Source organism: Aplysia californica, unplaced genomic scaffold (assembly GCF_000002075.1).
Source record: "Aplysia californica isolate F4 #8 unplaced genomic scaffold, AplCal3.0 scaffold00119, whole genome shotgun sequence".
NCBI classification, from domain to species: domain Eukaryota; kingdom Metazoa; phylum Mollusca; class Gastropoda; order Aplysiida; family Aplysiidae; genus Aplysia; species Aplysia californica.
Genome location: NW_004797389.1, coordinates 393,990 through 400,814, shown reverse-complemented (window position 1 = coordinate 400,814; position 6,825 = coordinate 393,990). Strand labels below are relative to the sequence as shown.

The 6,825-nt window shown below is 40.5% G+C and overlaps 1 protein-coding gene across 5 annotated transcripts in view; it reads right to left on the bottom strand.

The window, feature by feature from the left end:
* LOC101852617 overlaps nt 1–6,825 on the bottom strand; it is a 44,322-nt gene that overhangs the window by 16,733 nt on the left and 20,764 nt on the right. The window contains exon 1 of one of the 5 annotated variants that reach the window (XM_005096012.3): nt 818–909. The exons of the other annotated variants lie outside the window; for them this stretch is intronic. The gene's annotated coding sequence lies outside the window, so the exon portion shown is untranslated. Of the gene's footprint in view, nt 1–817; nt 910–6,825 lie in introns of those variants that run through there. 5 annotated transcript variants of the gene reach the window in all.

Here is a 6,825-nt window from a genome sequence, read left to right as displayed (position 1 = left end):
GGGGGGGGTGTTTGTTTGTTTTTCTTTTAGGTAGAAATACGCTCACTTGCCTACATCGAGATTAAGATTTAATTAATGGGTAACATTCATACAGTCAAACATAACACCAGTATTATTTTCTCCACTTAGGCGCACAAAAATGAATACAAGCAAAAACGAGGAGGGAATCACGACGTTTGGGGTCACGGGGTTCTAGTTCAGCTGAACGAAACGGAGTTTTTTTAAAATACCGAATACACAGTAAATGTAGGCTAAATATAAATTACATGCATAAGTCTATTTCTATTACTTATAAACACCACCAAATACCAACACATACCAAAAGGTCACCGTAACACGGACATAATACTACTAGCACAACCATAACATGTACGTTCGTTTTTTTGTGGGTTTTTTTGTTTTTTTTATTTTGTTGTGTTTGTTGTTGTTGTTGTTCGGTTTGTTTGTTTGTTTGTTTGTTGTTGTTTTTTGTTTGTTTGTTTGTTGTTGTTGTTGTTGTTATTGTTGTTGTTGTTTGTTTTGTTTGTTTTTTTGTGTGTGTGGTTTTTTTTTGGGGGGGGGGGAAACCATCTTGACACTCTGATAAACTTAACTACACGACACTAGAATCTACTCTTATATTATTACTATACACGTCAACACTCTAAACCATACAAATTGTCGCTCATATGACCTTACGCAGTTGCGAGCGCTTAAAACCTCTACTAAATAAAATAAACAAAACAAAAAACATACATGTCATTGAACGAAAACAGTACACTAAACGTAATAAATGAGTACAAGACTAGCAACAAAATATTGACAATATACAACATACGTAGGACTTTCACAGAATCGGGCGTTCTGAAATCTTGAGTCTCACAACCCTCGTAAACAAAACGGGGAAAACAACGACGAACGCTTCACCAGATCCAACAGAAAACGCACAGAATCTAAAACTAATATAATATTCCGTGCAGAATGAACATGTATGTAAGTAGACAGGAGACCACAGTCTGAAACAGGTAATAAAAAAGGGGGCACAGAAGCTTGGTCAAGGGTGTCGCATAAACAGGACAGGGATTGGGAGGGAGGGAGGGAAGAAGGGGGCGGGGAAGTAAGGGTAAAAGGGGGGGGGGGGGAGGCTACGGGTCAGGTGACATACAGCATTCGACGTGATTAATGACTACGACCAGGAACTGTGAGACGGGAAGGTAAGATAGAAGATGGGACTGGATAGGTAAAGTTAGAGACATGAGGAGTGGGGTGGGGTGGTGAGAGAAAAAGGGGGCAGGGTCAGATCCTCTTTAATGGTCGAGGCGATTAATACGAATGGGTGGCATTGTGGTGAAATCAGGTGCACGTTAAAATAATGAAATCGAACCAATTTTTGCTGATTTTAATATTTATGAATGTATTTCATTTCTATCTCTTTTTTTTTACTCAACACCTTTTAGGTCCATTTAAAAAATAGATTTCGGTGTGGATCTGACTGTAAAATGTTGACTAAAGGTACAAAGAATGTACATTTATTATAGTTTCCAAGGTAAAAGGTCTCTCAACCTTTAGAAGTCATCAACCTTTTTATCGCTTATTTTACCTTTGGCACCAGGTTACCTTCAGGGCCTACCTACTTCAATCGCAAATATCCCTATTCAAATTCAAATAGATGGGTATTTTTTCATCTAAACCACGACAAGCTCTATGCTGATATCCATAACTCCATGACCATCAAAATTGACGAGCGCCTGATTCTACTACGTCCCGATATAATGATAAATAGCGTTCCGGTCGGGTGGTAAAAGGACAGACAGGCTGAATGAAGGACATTCAAGCAAACGGATGGACAGACACAGCAGATAGAGAAGAGATGAGGGTAAGGGGAGGGGGGTAGGGGGGCATAAACAAAGACACTGAAAAAGAAGGGCTACGCAGTGCGGCAATTTTCCGGTTTGGAGAAGAAAATAATGTTTTAGAATTTGTTTTCGTTGTTTGTTTGTTCTATCAATTTCACAAATGTATCTTGTAATATAATTAATTATAGACGTTTTACGCCCCATCAAAATGAGCTAGAATCTAGATTATATTAGAGGCGGGCTGCTTCGACCCAGTTTGTCAAAGCCAACCCGAGCTGAGAGGGGTAAAACATTCCTGTAAAAGAACAATGCTTGTGTTTTAGTAGTTTTAGTAGGAGTTTTACGGCACTTGCAACACAATAAGATCATAAAAGTGCCGAAGATTAGAGGCGTTACAAGAGAGCAACAAACACAAAAAGAAGGAGGGGAGATAGAGACAATAATTTTTTTTATAGGAAAGAAGGAGCCAACCACACCAGAAAACCCGCAAACCACCCACAATGCTTGACGTGTTTATTGCGTAAAGGCAAGCACACATTATATCGAAACAATAATGGCCACTTAATGAATGATCGGAAAAAGTAAGAGTAAGACAGACAGAGACAGAAATGAAAGAGGGAAAGTAAAGAAGTTATAGGATTAACCGGTGGTGTCCTCCAATCATCCGCAGTGGACAGACAAAATTAATTCTCGATGTAAAGCCTCCCAAGACGGAAATCGAACTCACATCTACTGCGTGCGACAGCCAAGTGCCTAACCGCTACACCCTTGACGCCAGTTGTTTCATTTTTTAAATTTATTTATTTATTTATTGCCATTCTAAAGTGTTATGGAAATTATTCTGATGATATATTGCCCTTTCCCTTCCTAACATTTTAGAGGAAAGCAGACACGCTGTTTCCCTTAGCTGTGCTGTAGAGTGTAACGGCTTGACAGTTAGAATGACCGCACACATCCCATAAATAATTCCCGACGGAGCTAGATATAGTGCAGCTGGCAGGCTTCCGACTGAATTTAACAGCGTTATAAAGCAAATTGTGAACGTTCTCTTCACAACTCCTTAAGAGATGTCAGGGATTGTAATAAAACAATTATCATTTCGTGTCGTAAAATGTAGTTAAACACGTCGGCTTCTTTCTATGCTGTGTCTTCTCTTCGGGGGGAAATATTCTCAACTAAAGACACAAGACGTCAGCCTGATCTCTACATTAATCTTTTCAACAGCACACGATAAATAGGCGGATTTCTAGGTCAGGACCACATCCGCTTAATTCATTTTATGAAATATTTTTGTTGGGATTTTTTCCTTTCTTTGTTAGGGGCTGTTTTTCGAATAATAGGTAAGTGTTTTAACGTCCCCATCGACACAATTTAGATCACTTAACAGGCAAGTTTCTGATCCTGCCTGCCTGACGACAACGTCAGGGTCAAACTGGGCTGAGAGGGAAACAACATCTTAACAGAAAGACCGAGATGGTCGATAAAAAGTTCTCCTGCGTGGGAATCAAACTCGGATCTCCTTCATGCGACAGCGAAACACCTAACTACTAGACCACTGACGCCGGTATGAAATGGTTGTCCTTGTTGAATTGCTGTTAACGGACAAAGTAATAACTTCAACCCTTGAGGACAGGTTAGGTCCGGTGCCAAAACATGTTTGTCATTTTCAATTTAGTTTTAGTGCAAGTTTGGTTTGTTACAGTATAAAGAAGCACATCGACACAATAATGACCATTTAGTGCTGGGGAAAGAAAAAGCAAGACAGAGAGACAGGAACAAAAGAGGGTAATTAAAGAAGTAGGGCCTAGATAATATACTAGTGACGCCCTCCACCCACCCGCAACCACAAATTTGGAGACAAGGAAAAGTACAATAATATCAACGGGACCAAACCTACTAGAGCTATGCACTCACAAGATCGTTCACGGTCTTCAATCAGTGAGACGGTTTCTGTGCCTCTAGTAATTTGTAGTTAAGGATGTTTGACGCCACTCGCCATGCACACACTTTAGATTTAGGAGAAGGGCTGTTTCGACCCTGCCTGTCAGGGCGACCCCGGCCTGAGAGGGATTTATTTAAGTTTTAGTAGAGATTTCACCGCGCTCGCAACTGCATACAGTCATATGAGCGCCAGAAGATTAGAGGTGTTACAAGAGAGTAAAAGACATAAAGAAGAAATAGAGATAAGGACGATAGATGTTTGATAGGAAAGAAGGAGCAAACCACACAAAAGCACCAACTAACAACCCACGGAGAGGGATACAATATCACAGCAGACACAGATACTCGATTAAAAAAAACTCCCTACTCGGCCAGGAAACCGAACTCGTGCCTTCTGCTTACGAAGGAAAGCGTCTAACCACTACACAACAGACGCCGGTTTCCTCTGGTAAATATTCAACTCTGTAACGTTATTTAATAGGCGTGACCTCTGAACTTGACATCCATCTCCGATATAGGACCGAGCCAAGTAGGTAGAGTCTCGAAAACCCCGTAGAACTCAAGCCAAGTATAAAGAATGTCCCATTTACGGGAGGAACGACCCTCAATTTGGCTGATTTTGGGTCAAACTATGCAAATTGAGATGTTGGATGGGTTTTTTTAACCATATCCGTACGCTCTGGGGTCATTTTGTACCCCCGGGTTGAAACTTTCAGTATTTCTCAAAAAAATCATTTTGACAGACTGCTATGCAAAGCGTACGGATTAGATTAACAAGTAAATTTCCCATTTGAAAGTGGTGGCACAGAGTTCCCCACGTCGCATGGATGCGATAGTTAAAAACGACGTACGGATAGGGTTAAGATCAGCCACTTCTTTCTAAAAATAGCAAGGAGACAACTGAAAACATCTTTATTCTCGTAGTAAATTGTTTCTGAAAACATTGGGGGAGGGGGGGGGGGGGGGGGGGGGGGGGGGGCGGGTTAAAATGTAGTGAGTTTAAACAATAAGTATCGTTTTTCTCGTTCTTTTTTCAGTTTCCCTCTACTCCTTCTTTAGTTTTTCTCCTTTTGACATGAAACTTTCAGGAAACGTAGATGGCAAGACTGCCATCAATGTAACAGAGATATTTTGGAGGGAAAAAAAACTTTTCCATTGACAAACGATAACGAAATCAAAATTTAGAAAAGGTCTATATACATTCTCTTTTTCTTTTCTTTTGCATTTATCGTAAAGTACTCTCTGCTACATTGATAGGGACTGGTTCATGATTACTCTCAATATATTTGATCACATTTGGTGAGTAATAAGAAAGCCATGCTTAGGGATTTGAAATGTATTGGTTATTTTCAAGATGGCGGCCGTTTCCATCGCAACCGTTGTAGCTATGCAAAAATAAAAGTATCAAGAGACTTTTCAACGCCTAACTTATATTACGTGTACTTAAGTTTGATCCCGGGCAACAAACATAGAAAATGGACCTCGAGGGTCGCTCCTCCCGTTAAAGATACGAACAAGAGTCATCTGCACCGTGACAGTATCCAGGCTGATGAGGCAACATGAAACTTCATGATAAGGAAGGCCAACCAGCTCGCACATAAACTACACTGTCCTTAACACACAACGCAGTAGAATGCCCTGATTTAAGAATAGTAGGTTCAATACGTGCATGACTATATTGACAACAACAACAACAACAACAACAACAACAAGTCTCCCGTTACCTGTCACGATAATAGCATGTGACTTAACAACAAACAAAACTAACAAGAACTTCCCATTACCTGTCCATTCAGTCACCACACATTCCCACGACATCACTGAAAAGGCAACGTAAACACATGAGAAAAGCAAACTGGTAGGCTACTGACTGTGCCTTCGTGAACACAATTTCCCTTCCTTTAGAACGGCTTGTTACCACCAAGCAGGAAAACAGGTACCAACGTGAACATCACTTGCCTTCCTTCAGAATGGTTTAAATCTATTTTTAGACAGGCACCTTCTGGAACATCATTTCCTTCCTTCCTTTGGAATGGTTAAACGTACTTCTTCATTAACTCATGTTACCATCAAAGAGGCAGACAGGTACCTTCATGAACACGGTTTTCCTTCCTTTCGAATGGTTAAATACAAAAAATTTCTTCTCAAACGCTTGTTACCGTCAAGTTCATGAATGTATATAATATATTATGCCGTCTGTAAGCCAAGAGCGTTCAGTCTATCCAACATAAACAGCGTTACAGCATACATGTGTTATTTATCGTATTCACCCGAGCGTGCATGTGTGCACTTCGAAGCTTGAGGGAAAGCCCTTCTAATCAAATTCCAAAACATTATACGGAAGTAATTGGCCTAATTTTAAATTATGAGAGAACGTATTACGTTTGTGCGCGTCCGTGTGTGTTTGTGTGTGTGCATGCGTAAGTGTATACGTAGATATATGTGTGTGAAAAGCGTTTATTAGAAGAAAACGTACGTCACGTACATCGTGCATCATTTCTCCATATGGCACTCTCTCTCTCTCTCTCTCTCTCTCTCTCTCTCTCTCTCTCTCTCTCTCTCTCTCTCTCTCTGCAAACAAAAGAACAAGGCCTACTGAGAGCAACAAGTTTTAACCTTTCTGTTTTCTTGTAAATCAAGTAAGAAAACACAGCAACACCGAGCAAATACACACAGGTGACCGCCTTCTTCCTCAACACGTCCTATTTTTCGCTCAAACCCGTTGACAACCGAGAAATCCAGACCACGAAATGTCCACTGCTGAAGTAAAACTGTTCAAATCATAAAAAGAGGGTACACAATTTCCTCTGCTGAACAACAACTACAAAAAGTTCCTTTACGTGACTGTCTATCATCACACAAACGTGTGACGTAGAGCACTTCTTTTACTGTGATTGTGATGCCTTTATCTATTAGGCCTACCTCAAAAGCGATAAAGTCATTTGTCAAAGTCTTCAGTCAATAATCCCTATCCTTACAGGGGTTAGGGTGAGTGATTGTGAGTGTGTGTGAGAGAGAGAGAGAAAAAAAGAGAGAGAGAGAGAGGGGG